Source organism: Schistocerca serialis, chromosome 2 (genome assembly GCF_023864345.2).
Source record: "Schistocerca serialis cubense isolate TAMUIC-IGC-003099 chromosome 2, iqSchSeri2.2, whole genome shotgun sequence".
Lineage (NCBI taxonomy): Eukaryota > Metazoa > Arthropoda > Insecta > Orthoptera > Acrididae > Schistocerca > Schistocerca serialis.
In genome coordinates, this window is record NC_064639.1 from 560,104,226 (window position 1) to 560,116,731 (window position 12,506).

The following is a 12,506-nucleotide window of genomic DNA, read 5'->3' on the forward strand; positions in this document are numbered from 1 at the left end:
GAGAAGTCTACTAGTATCGAACATAGGTCTTAATTTGAGGAAGAAATTTATGAGAAGATTCGTTTGGAGCACAGCATTGTGTGGTAGTATGTATGTATGGTAGTGAAACGTGGACTGTGGGAAAACTGTGACAGAAGAGAATCGTAGTAAATGAGATGTGGTGCTACAAGAGAATGTTGAAAATTAGATTGACTGAGAAGATAAAGAATAAGGAGGTTCTCCGCTGGATCGGAGAGGAAAAGTATGTTAACAAGAATAAGGGACAGGATGAGAGGACACCTGCTAAGACATGGGCGAATATCCTCCGTGATACTAGAGGAAGCTGTCGAGGGAGATTGGAATAAATCCAATAAAGAATTGAATCGTGTTTGTCAACTGCTACTCTAAGATGAAAAGATTGGCACGTGAAACTAATTCGAGGAGGGCCGCATCAAACTATTTTCTATTCTTCTGTATTTCATTATTGTCAGCAATTTTGACGCATGAGGTGCTAAACTGAATGCGCGATAATTCTTGCAATTGGCACTTGTCAGCTCTTCCTATCTTCGGAACTGTGTGGGTGACGATTTTCCGAAAGTCCGATGGTGAATTGCTAGTCTCATACATTCTACACATTAACGTGAACAGTCATTTTGATGCCACTTACCCCAATGATTCCAATGGAATGTTATCAATCCCTCCTTCAACACTCTTAAAAATTGTGATTCTCTTCTGTCGACTCCTGTTTCTTATACTGTCACATCATCAGACATGTTCTGCCCTCCATAGAGGCCTTCGATGTACTCTTTCCATCTATCCGCTTTTAATTCTACCGAAGGATGTCTTGACTTTTCTATACGCTGAGTCAGTCTTCCACATCATCATTTCTTTTAGGATTTCTTCAGGTCCTTCATGCAGCCATTTCGCCACAGCTTTGCTGCATTTCTTATTTACTTCATTTCTAAGTGATCTGCATTTGTATATTCCCGAATTTCCCAGAAAATTTCTTTGCTTCCTCCTTTCGTCGATCAACTGAAGTCCCTGTCCTGTAACCATTGTTTCTTTGCAGTTGCCTTCTATCTATGCTATCTTTCCTACTTCTGTGGTTTTCCATTCTAGTGATGTCCATTTTTTTTCAACCAACTGCCTACTGAACAATTCGTTATCGCAATACCTATAGCCTCAGGGAACTTCATTCCTTAATACTTTCCTATCGCGCTTCTTTGGGCATGGTTTCCTCCTGGCTAGTTTCGTAAAGTTTACAGTCTACCCTTCATCATTACTAAATTGTGATCGGAATCTGTATCTGCTCCGGGATACTCCTTACAGTCCAGTATCTGATGTCGAAATATCTGCCTCGCCATCATATTCACCCCATCCTTTTCCAAATATTTCTCCTCCTTTCGTGACTCATTATCAGAGAATTCCCTATTATTAGCTGAAATTTCTTGCGGAGTTTAGTTAGCCTTTCACCTCTCTCATCTCTGCTACGAAGCCCATGTTCTCCCGTAACTCCTTCTTTTATTCTTTCCCCTACAACAGCATTCCCGGACCCCGTGAATATTAGATTTTTCATTTCCCTTTGTGTACTGAATTTCCCGTTCAGTATCCTCACATATCATTTCCACCTTTTCATCTTCTTCTTGCGATGACGGTATGTGTACCTGAACTACTGTTTGCTGTCGATTCTGATGAGAAGGTTTGTGATGATTTTAATCAAAATTTAAATAGTGTGGTGGTTAGAATTCGGGGCCTAACACACTTTTAGAATTAGTCAAAAGCGCTACACCTTTTTAGTTTTCTTTCCAACGTTCTATTTCCTACCCAAATGCTGTACCAAATACGAAACAAATATCAAAACCGTCTCTATTTGACACCACCACTTTCATCCTACCACAAGAAAATGAACTGTCCCGCTTCAGAAGTAGCCCACAATTACTCCCAGAAATTCTTCCAAGGCGGTAGGATCGACAGTTCTATAATTTTTGCACAAGAATGAAATTAGTAAATGTGTACATATTAATATTCTATAAAACATGATGTTACAAATATGTCATTCAATAGATAAACAAAAACAATATTTATAATTAGCTGTGCATAGTTGTGCAAGTTCAGCTAAAAGACTCTTTCTTCAAGAAATGGTGCACCTGGATTTTTCTGCTACACTGTCATTCGTGTTCCCTATCTCCAACATTGCCACGTACAAATATCCACTACACGGTGGTTCTGATTTCCTAATGCTTCAGTGGATGAAGCATTCTCTGAATTAACCGGGCTCTTTCCTTCCTCACTGCCTACAATTCAGGACTTTCTGTTTCAAATGGAACGTCAAACTGAGTTTGGCTCTTCCCAACTTGGGAGTTTGTATTTGAGAGGATTGTAAGAACTTTGCAGCTATCACCATTAATCAAGCTCCACTTTCCTTCGCCATTCCCTTGAAACATGTAGTCACTAAATATTTTGTGGCGGAAAGTAATAGTCATCTGCACAAAGGAGGGTCCGAGGTTCAATCAAATCACGAGTGACACGGTGGTAACAGTTGCCAAACGCCAGACGACGACGTACCCTTGAAGCAATGTTCATCGGTGTCCAGGAGACGACAGTCAGGGAGAGATGTTTCGGTACAGCAACGTTGGACCGAGTGTCTGGACAGGCGGAGAAGTCCAGAGCGCCGCCGCGTATGTCACTGGAAGCAGCGTCGGCGTCGGTGGAGGTGCCACGTCCTGTGATGGAAATTCTGTTATCCGACGTTGGAGGCACTAGGAACGTAGGCGACCTCCCTTGCCGTATCCGGGACAGGCTCTAGGCTCGCCGTAATCAATGGACATGGCTCTAGAGGTATGATGGTACGTGTCATCGGAGTTCAATGCGCACTTCGCGTACTCCATTGAGGACTGCTTAAATTGGGTCCACTATTGTGCCATCTGATCTTGTACTGTGCCGCAGGGGTGGAACACCGCTTTCTCTGAGCCTACGAACGCTAGAAATATTAGGTTTGCCTTTCCTTAACATCTCGTAGGATTAATATTGCGTCGAGTGTTTCAACATTTCTACGGAATCCAAACTGGTCTTCCTCGAGGTCAGCTTCTTTAAGTTTTTCCATTCGTCTGTAATGAATTAGAGTTAGTATTTTGCAGCCGTGACTTATTAAACTGATAGTTTGGTAATTTTCACATCTGTCAACACCTACTTTCGTTGGAAATGGAATTATTATGTTCTTCTTGAAGTCTGCGGGTATTTTGCCTGTCTCATACATTTTGCTCACCAGGTGGAAGAGTTTTGTCATGGCTGGCTCTCCCAAGGGTATCAACAGTTCTAATATAATGTTGTCCATTCCGGAGCCTTGTTATGACAGGTTTTACAGTGCTCTGTCAAATTCTCCATGCATTATCATATCTTCAATTTCATCTTCATCTACGCTCTCTTCCATTTCCGTAATATTGCCCTCAAGTACTCGCTCTTGTATAGACCCTCTATGTATTCCTTCTACCTTTCTGCTTTTCCTTCTTGGCTTAGGACTAATTTCCCATCAGAGTTCTTGATATTCATACAGGTGATTCTCTTTGTTCCAAAGGTCTCTTTGGCCGGCCGTGTGGCCGTGCGATTCTAGGCGCTTCAGTTGGGAACCGCGTGACCGCTATGGTCGCAGGTTCGAATCCTGCCTCGGGCATGGATTTGTGTGATGTCCTTAGGTTAGTTAGGTTTAAGTAGTTCTAAGTTCTAGGGGACTGATAACCTCAGATGTTAAGTCCCATAGTGCTCAGAGCCATTTGAACCATTTGAAATGTCTCTTTAATTTTCCTGTAGACGGTATCTATCTTACCCCTAGTGATACATGCTTCTACCTCCTTACACCTGTCTTCTAGCCATCCCTGCTTAGGTAATTGCCATTTTGCACGTCCTGTCGATCTCGTTTTTGATGCATTTGTATTCCTTTTCGCCTGCTTCATTTACTGCATTTTTATATTTTCTCCTTTCATCAATTACATTCAATATCTCCTCTGTTATCCAAGGATTTCTACTAGCCTTCGGCTTTTTAACTACTTGATACTGCGTTGCCTTCACTATTTCAACTCTCAAAGCTACCCATTCTTCTTCTGCTATATCTCTTTGCCCTGTTCTTGCCAATCGTTCCCTAATGCTCTTCCTGAAACTCTCTACAGCTTCTGGTTCTTTCACTTTATCCAAGTCCCATCTCTTTAAATTCCTACCTTTTTGCAGTTTCTTCAGTTTTAGTCTATAGGTCGTAACCAATAAATTGTGGTGAGATTCCACATCTACCCCTGGAGATGTTTTACAATTTAAAACCTGGTTCCTAAACCTCTGTCTTACCATTAAGTAATCTACCTGAAACCTTTCAGTGTCTCCAGGCTTCGTCCACGTATGCAGCCTTCTGTCATGGTTCTTAAACCAAGCGTTAGCTATGATTACGTTATGCCCTGTGCAAAATTCTGAAATTCTATCAGGTGGCTTCTTCTTTCATTTCTTACCCTCTAGTCCTTATTCACCTACTATTCTTCCTTCTCTTCCTTTTCCTGCAACCGAATTCCAGCCCCCCCCCCCCCCCATGACTATTAAATATTCGTATACTTTAATTATTTCTTTTGTAGCATCATTCATTTCTTCAGTCTTGTCATCATCTGCGCAGTTGGTTGGCATTTAAACTTTTACTACTGCGGTAGGTGTGGGCTTCTTGTCTATCCTGGCTACAATAATGTGTTGACTACGCTGTTCGTAGTAGCTTATCCTCCTGCCTATTTTTTATTCACTATTTAACTTACTCCTGCATTACCCATATTTGATTGTGTATTTATAACCCTATATTCACCTGGCCAGGAATCTTGTTCCTCCTGCTACCGAACTTCACTAATACCCACTATATCTAACTTTAACCTTTCCATTTCCCTTTTTAAATTTTCTAGCTTATCTACCCGATTAAGGCATCTGACATTCCACTCCCCGATCCGTAGAACGCCTGCTGATAACGACGTCCTCCTGAGTAGTCCCCACCCGGAGATCCGAATGGGGGACTATTTTACCTCCGCAGTGTTTTACCCAAGAGGACGCCATCACCATTTAACCATACAGTAAAGCTGCATGTCCTCGGCAAAAATGACGGCTGTAATTTTTCCTTGCTTTCAGCCGTTCGCAGTACCAGCACAGCAAGGTCGTTTTGGTTGCTGTTACAAGCCCAGATCTCTCAATCATCCAGATTGCTGCCCCTGAAACTACTGAAAAGGCTGCTCCCCTCTTCAGGAACCACACATTTGTCTGGCCTCTCAACGGATACTCCTCCGTTATGATTGCAACTACGGACGGCTATCTGTATCGCTGAGGCACGCATGCATCCCTACTAACGGCATGGTCCCTGGTTCATGGGGGAATAGCATTTTTTAGTAATAAAAATTAGTTGCTTGCGAAACTTCTGCACTTTTATGTAACCAAAGCATTTACTTTTGATACAAGTACAGTTTGTAAATAAGAAATGAAGCGATGTTTGACACTTTTTATAAGTTTCTTTTTATTTTACCTTTTTGTTGAGGAAATTCCTTTTTCTTGCGCTGAAAGATAAATTTGTTTTGCATTCTTTATTCTTACTACAATAGCCGGCTGTTTAAAGTTGCAAAGTAACAATTTATGAATGAAACCTGAATGAAATGTTAACCAGTTCAATTTTGCTATAAATATGGTTCAATTTTAAGTAACAGACAGGAAGATGATTACATAGACTAAAAGTGTTCCTAGGTTGCGCTGTACTTTATATGTCATCATTCAGTTTCCAGACTGTTTTTAGGGGAATATAGTTAGACACTGATGACATCGTAAAGAAAGCGATCGTTGCGAGGTAACTTCCTATAGGTATGCAACACACACAATGTATAGATACCGCGGGTACGATCTTGACTGTCCAAAGCTACTAGGAAAACTACGTTATTCTATGCTTACTTTCGTTTTACAACTGTAGCCACAGACCATGTAAATTGGGTCTGGTAATCATTCTTCTGCCATGTGACCATAATTCCTCAAAGTCAGATGTTGAAGATGGGAAATAAGTCTTTCGACACTAGAATCTTTAATAAAGGAGAGCTTTGCCCAAATGAATTATTTTCTGTAACTATTTGGACGGTTCGGATTTATTTACAGTACATATCATTCAAAGAAATTATGTCTACTCAATCTTATTCTCTGAGTTAAAACTACTTGTCCATTGGCAATGGAATTCTTCTTTGACGTGGAGTCCATAGCATACACGTTTTGGTCATCTTGTGTCTGGCATACGCTGTAAGTGACCATACCAGAGTAGGCGCTCCCTTTCTATGTAGTCCAGCATTGTGCTTTCGACGTTCACAACCTCTCTGATCCTATCATTTCTAATATGATCGAGCCTGGAATATCTACAACTCCGTCACCAGAAATCCATCTCGACAGCCAACAGGCGATCTTTCTGCCTCTGAGTTAGTTCCCACAACGCTGCACCATACGTTGTGATACTTTCAATAACTATGTGGTAGATGGTATATTTTGGTTTGCGCGTTATCTTTTTGTTCCAGAGAATGCTATTTAGTTGTTTTATGGATCGCTTGCCCTGGTCAATTTTATTGTTTATATCATCCATACTTCTACCATTGGACGACGGTGTCACTCCCAGGTACTTAAAATTATGATGTCCATTACCATTATAATTATCCGGGCTGTTATGCCGTGGTCGGTTGATGAATTCTGAGGTGATTCCCAACGTTTCGTCTCCGACTACGGGAGACATCTTCAGGGGGGTCCGTAGCTTGATGGAAGGTCCAACACACACACTGGCTCGCTAGTGACTGCCGCTAAATTCCGTGTCCGCGCGCCCCCGCGCCGCGGCGTGACGTCACGTGTTTTGAAAACGTCAGTGCAATTGGCCGCTGTCCGTCGCCGTCGATCGCCGTTGCCATCACCCAGTAGTGGACGAGTGGTACACATCTTCTTTAACACCGGCATCCATATACCGTTTAATTTGACGCCCTCCTCCTTTCGGTTGAAATTATTTGGGTGTTTAGCGATTTCGATTGCCTCCCTGTAGAGCCTTTCGTAGTATCCGCTCGTGGCCGCTAGTACTTGCGTCTCCCCGAAACGAATATTGTGGTTCCCTGGCTGGAAAGCATGCTCCGCAACAGCTGATCGTTCCGTTTCTTCTCTTCTACAATTTCCCTTATTTATGACACCTTGTAACAGTATCAGCACCGAGTTGTAAGTAGTTAACAGCATTTTCTCCCACTTTCAGATATTCCGTTTTAGATATATTTATGACAGGACCCCATTTTTCACATTCTTCTTATAATTTGCGGAGCATGTAATTTGCGTCTTTCTCATCTCCAGCTACTAACACTTGGTCATCAGCAAAAAATAAACAAGATCTCATTGTATATCGGGATACCCATTCCTCCGCACTTCCTTTTCTGGATTTTAGTGACTCCTCGAGGTAGATCTTAAAGAGTATAGGGGCGAGTGTTCATCCCTGGAGTAGGCCGTTTGTCACCTCAAACTCTTGAGATAGTTGATTTCTCACTTTTACCAATGCCGTACAACCTTGGTAGAGGAGTCTGACATCTTTCACAAAGCTCGGTGACACGCCATTATCAATTAGACTTGCCCATAGCTTGTTCTCAGGAATTATGACATAAGCTTCCTGGAGGTCTACAAAGACAAGGTAGGTCGTAAGGCCCCTTGCTGTCCTTGTCTCCAATAGGTTTATGATGGTAAATACTCCATCAGTACAGGAGCGACCAGATACGAATCCATTTTTTCTTCAGATTCAGTTATTTCTTCTTCCATCCTCTTTTTTAGGATACTACCATAGACTCTCGCCACGGATGGCTTCAAAATAAGACCACCTATTTTGCACAATTTCTCCTGTTGCCCTTCTTACATATTGATGTAACTGTTCCCTTTTTCCACTACTTTGAGGTTCTCCTCACCTCTAAGGTATTTGTCAAAAATCACTGCCAATATATCGAAGAGTTTTGACGATGCTGCTTTAACCAGTTCTATAAATTAATCCTGGACCTGGCGACTTTATGTTTTTCATGGCAGTAACTGCATTTTGGACTTCCTTCGAGGTTATCAGAAGTATATTATCATTACTGATTTCAATGTCTGGTGGGTTCTCAGTGAATGCCTCTCTGTTCTCAATTAGTAGTCCTTGGTAGTGTTGTACCCATTCCTGCATGCTAATGAGATTTGTACTGCTTTACCTTTATTCCATGTTCTCATTGTTTTTAATACCTTCCAGGCTTTATTTTCTCGTGTATTCCCCACGGTTTTTTTCTATCTCTTGACCAGTTTTCTACCAGGCTTCGTTTTTTGCCTTAATGATTATTTTCTGTCCATCTTTTCTTCGCTCTCTGTATTCTCGCCTGTTGTTGTTGTTGTTGTTGTTGTTGTGGTCTTCAGTCCTGAGACTGGTTTGATGCAGCTCTCCATGCTAATCTATCCTGTGTAAGCTCCTTCATCTCCCAGTACCTACTGCAACCTACATCCTTCTGAATCTGCTTAGTGTATTCATCTCTTGGTCTCCCTCTACGATATTTACCTTCCACGCTGCCCTCCAATGCTAAATTTGTGACCCCTTGATGCCTCAGGACATGTCCTACCAACTGATCCCTTCTTCTAGTCAAGTTGTGCCACAAACTTCTCTTCTCCCTGTTCTATTCAATACCTCCTCATTAGTTACGTGATCTACCCACCTAATCTTCAACATTCTTCTGTAGCACCACATTTCGAAAGCTTCTATTCTCTTCTTGTCCAAACTATTTATTGACCATGTTTCACTTCCATACATGGCTACACTCCATACAAATACTTTCAGAAACGACTTCCTGACATTTAAATCTATACTCGATATTAACAAATTTCTCTTCTTCAGAAACGCTTTCCTTGCCATTGCCAGTGTACATTTTATATCCTCTCTACTTCGACCATCATCAGTTATTTTGCTCCCCAAATAGCAAAACTCCTTTACTACTTTAAGTGTCTCATTTCCTAATCTAATTCCCTCAGCATCACCCGACTTAATTCGACTACATTCCATTATCCTCGTTTTGCTTTTGTTGGTGTTCATCTTATACCCTCCTTTCAAGACACTGTCCATTCCGTTCAACTGCTCTTCCAAGTCCTTTGCTGTCTCTGACAGAATTACAATGTCATCGGCAAACCTCAAAGTTTTTATTTCTTCTCCCTGGATTTTAATACCTACTCCGAACTTTCCTGTTGTTTCCTTTACTGCTTGCTCAATATACAGATTGAATAACATCGGGGAAAGGCTACAACCCTGTCTCACTCCCTTCCAAACCACTGCTTCCCTTTCATTCCCCTCGACTCTTATAACTGCCATCTGGTTTCTGTACAAATTATAAATAGCCTTTCGCTCCCTGTATTTTACCCCTGCCACCTTAAGAATTTGAAAGAGAGTATTCCAGTCAACATTGTCAAAAGCTTTCTCTAAGTCTACATATGCTAGAAACGTAGGTTTGCCTTTCCTTAATCTTTCTTCTAAGGTAAGTCGTAAGATCAGTATTGCCTCACGTGTTCCAACATTTCTACGGAATCTAAACTGATCTTCCCCGAGGTCGGCTTCTACCAGTTTTTCCATTCGTCTGTAAATAATTCGCGTTAGTATTTTGCAGCTGTGACTTATTAAACTGATAGTTCGGTAATTTTGCACATCTGTCAACGCCTGCTTTCTTTGGGATTGGAATTATTATATTCTCCTTGAAGTCTGAGGGTATTTCGCCTGTCTCGTACATCTTGCTCACCAGATGGTAGAGTTTTGTCAGGACTGGCTCTCCCAAGGCCGTCAGTAGTTCTAATGGAATGTTGTCTACTCCCGGGGTCTTGTTTCGACTCAGGTCTTTCAGTGCTCTATCAAACTCTTCACGCAGTATCGTATCTCCCATTTCATCTTCATCTACATCCTCTTCCATTTCCATAATATTGTCCTCAAGTACATCGCCCTTGTATAGACCCTCTATATACTCCTTCCACCTTTCTGCTTTCCCCTCTTTGCTTAGAACTGGGTTTCCATCTGAGCTCTTGATATTCATACAAGTGGCTCTCTTTTCTCCAAAGGTCTCTTTAATTTTCCTGTAGGCAGTATGTATCTTACCCCCAGTGAGATAAGCCTCTACATCCCTACATTTGTCCTCTAGCCATGCCTGCTTAGCCATTTGCACTTCCTGTCGATCTCATTTTTGAGACGTTTGTATTCCTTTTTGCCTGCTTCATTTACTGCATTTTTATATTTTCTCCTTTCATCAATTAAATTCAATATTTCTTCTGTTACCCAAGGAATTCTACTAGCCCTCGTCTTTTTACCTACTTCATCCTCTGCTGCCTTCACTATTTCATCCCCCAGAGCTACCCACTCTTCTTCTACTGTATTTCTTTCCCCCATTCCTGTCAATTGTTCCCTTATGCTCTCCTGAAACTCTGTACAACCTCTGGTTTAGTCAGTTTATCCAGGTCCCACCTCCTTAAATTCCCACCTTTTTGCAATTTCTTCAGTTTTAATCTATATATTCTCGCCTATCACAGTCTAATCTTGAGTTCAACAATTTATTATAATCTTTCTTCTTACTTTCTACATTCTCTTGTACCGAGTGGTTCCATTCTAATACTCTTTTGGATTTCTTTTTTTCCCAGTGCTTCATAAGCTGCGTTATGGATGGCTTCTTTAACCATCTCATACATCTTATCTGCAGAGGTTTCTTCAACTGGAGCAAGTTCTTCTGCTAGACTTTGCTGGCACAAGAAACGGATAGAACTAGGATGAAGGCTTTGTAAATTATATTGAATATTATTGGCTTTCTCTGGCTCAGATTCCTCTTGAATTTCTGTGTCTTCGATAAACTTGAATAATATCTTAGCCATTAGCAAACAATGGTCTGATCGGCGCTCTGCACCTCTCATAGCCCTCACGTCTTGTACTACTAGCTTTGTTGTTTGCTTTATTATAACATAGTCTATAATGGACTTGAGGTTAAAGCTTGGTTTCGGCTATGTGTATTTGTAGATGTCCTTTTGCTTGAACCATCCATTCAGAATTCTTAAATCATTTTTCATGCCAAATTCTATCAATCTTTCACCATTATTATTTATGGTTTCTTCACGATATTGTCCCACTGTGTTGTCATTAGCTTTCCATCCTGTTCTGGCATTTAGGTCTCCTAGTAAAATGATTTCTTTGCGATTCCCTATATTTTCAAGAGACCTTGTCAATTGAGTGTAGAATAAGTCTTTTTTCGCTACATCAGGGTCGTTGTTTGGTGAATAGACCACAATAATCGTCACAGAATTTCCCTTTATTTTCACCTGTACTTGCAGAATTCTATCACTGACATATTCCCATCTGGTAAGGTTTTTCTTGAGTTGTTTTTTTTATGGCAAATGTAACTCCAGTTTGCGCTCGTTGTTCTTTTACTACACCACTATAAATGTATATGTAACCATTTGTCTCTTCTGTACCATGCCCTTTCTCTTTGGTTTCTGTTAGGCCCACTATGTCGACGTCAAGGCGCTTTATTTCTTTAAGGACTTCACGTTTCTTTGTAGAAATTCCTTGTAGAAATTCCTTCACCCGTAACCCTGGGCATGGGTAGCGCGTTATACCCAGCGATACCGGGTCCCCAGCTGAACTTCGCCACCAGCTCGAAAGCCGGGCCCACCCCTGCGACGACGTGGACGCGCCTGGTGAGAATTACCCAAGTTCGCTTAGAGAAGGGGGCTCTAAGTATCCTGTGCCGAGCTAATGTGCGTGCATGGTTCCACGCACAAAAGTGCAGCTAGTCTGATATACAATTTTTGATTCATTTATCACAGATGATAATTTCCGTAAGTCTGTGCCTAGATGTGTGTGTGTGTGTGTTGGGGTTTATGGGCGCTCAACATCGAGGTCATCATGCCTAGATGTGTGTGTGTGTGTGGAAGGGGGGGGAGGGGGGGGGGAGATTCATGTGTGACTCATTACTGGCGGAAACTACAAGTGTTACATCATGAACATTTTGACCGAACAGGACCAAACAAACTCCACTGCACTGTTTCCATGCGAGGGCAATATGTGGACTGAAATTTTCATCCTTACACGAAATTTTGAGCCGTATATCGCAACACAACGTGTTTGAGATCGGATTCTGAGAAAGAACGAATCAAAGGCGTGAGAGATAGATCGTGCAGACCAATGGCTGTAGTCCAATGACTGCAAAGGGAGTGATGACGACATGAACTCAGGAAAACAGGTTGACAAAGGCACGGTAGGCACGGGTCTTTCCTGAAGGACTACACTACGAGAAGATCACAGGATTCTTGATCCGGCTTTGACAGACGGCAGACAACTGAAATCCGGGCACAGGTTACAGGTAGAGTGTTTAACGCCACTGTCGGAAACAGACTGCTGGGAGCTGAGTTGAGAAACACGACATGTCGTGGGTCGTTTATCGCTACACAAAATCACAGACAACAGAGTTCTATGGTGTAGAGACAGAGTCAACTGAGAA